The 1,638-nt window shown below is 42.8% G+C and overlaps 1 non-coding gene across 1 annotated transcript; it reads right to left on the reverse strand.

The window, feature by feature from the left end:
• Window positions 1–696: 696 nt before the first annotated feature.
• TRNAF-AAA lies at window positions 697–768 on the reverse strand. The gene has a single exon. It is a non-coding gene; the product is annotated as a tRNA-Phe (tRNA).
• Between the last annotated feature and the right edge of the window lie 870 nt (window positions 769–1,638).

Genomic DNA, 1,638 nt, shown 5'->3' on the forward strand with positions numbered 1-1,638 from the left:
ATTCTTCTTCTTACCCCACAATTTTTGCCCATAACTCTTGATTACTGAAATTTATCTGTGCGTCAGATCTCACAACTGTAAAATGGAAGCAATAATAGCACTTATCCCAGAGTATTGTTAGGAAGATGAGACAGTCTCAAGTCAGAAGAGTACTTAACACAGGGCTTGGCACATAGTCAGTGCACAATAAATGTGACAGCCTATTTTTCCTATAATCCTGTATGTGTGTGAAGTCGCTCATGTCCGACTCTGCCACCCCATGGACTATAGCCCACCAGGCTCCTTTGTCCATGGGATTCTCCAGGCAAGAATACTGGAAGTGAGTAGCCATTTCTTTCTGCAGAGGATCTTCCCAACCCAGGGACTGAACCCACATCTCTTATGCCTCCTGCATTGGCAGGCATGTTCTTTACTATTAGTGCCACCTGGGAAGCCCTAATTCTATAATCCTTCATTAGCCTAATTTCTCTCACTGTTGCTTGAAATGGATCTCTCTGTAGGCATTACAGACATTTCTTACTTTCACAATCACAAGCTCTTCATTGAGGACATCTCTGACTCATGAAGTGAAGTGAAGTCGCTCAGTCGTGTCCAACTCTGCAACTCCATGGACTGTAGCCTACCAGGCTCCTCCGTCCATGGGATTTCCCAGGCAAGAGTACTGGAGTGGGTTGCCATTGCCTTCTCCAGAGGATCTTCCCCAGCCAGGGATCGAACCTGGGTCTCCCGAATTTTAGGCAGATGCTTTACCGTCTGAGCCACCAGGGAAGTCTGACTCATGAGGGTGAAGTTATTTACAATACTTTTCTGTGATAAAAATATAACCATGCTTCTCTTCCTTACACTGTCCTCACATTGCAGTGCTCTTTGATAGCTTCTTCCTGAAAGATGGTTAAAAATAAACTGAATACTGCTAAGGCAACATTTGAAACAAAATGTGAAGAGCCGATACAATTCATACCTACTCTATCTTATCTTATAAGCAAATGACAAAGAGTAACCCTCAGCCTTTGCACAGTCAGATGCTTCACTCAGAGTAATGCAAGTTATAGTGAAGGAGGTTGGAAGTTTCATTCTACGGCTCCAGATTTAACAGCTGAATGGCATAAAATATTACTCTTGACACGACTTGACGTTTTCCTTTATTAGAAAATATTTTTTCAATAGCTAAGGAACAACACCATTAGCCAAAATATTTAATTTTGCAGAATATTACCCTGGGTGCCGGCTGGCAAAGGATGAGACATACGTCTGCTCAGGACAAATTCCTCAGGCTGAATGAAAGCTTTGAATTTGAATGAAGGTTCACATACTTCACAAAAATGCTGCCTTGCTGCTGGCACAGACTTTGAGAAATACCTCTGTCAGTATTTACACAGTTTTAGGAGGGCTCCATGGTTTATGATCAGATTAGCCTATTTTCTTCCTACTTCAGGGCTCCCGAGTCCACACGTGGAAGTGTTTCTCCGAGAGCAGTAATAAGTTAAGCCTGTGCTTTAGGAGTTCCTGTAGTCATGAAACATTAGTCTAGGCAAGGCAGCCAGCCTGAGAGATACTTGATTTCACATGGGATCTTATTTCAGTTAGATGGTAGGAGAAAGGCTTGGGGTCTTACACTTAAACAATCCTGTGTCTTGC

This window comes from Cervus canadensis, chromosome 20, assembly GCF_019320065.1.
Source record: "Cervus canadensis isolate Bull #8, Minnesota chromosome 20, ASM1932006v1, whole genome shotgun sequence".
In the NCBI taxonomy this organism is placed as follows: Eukaryota; Metazoa; Chordata; class Mammalia; order Artiodactyla; family Cervidae; genus Cervus; species Cervus canadensis.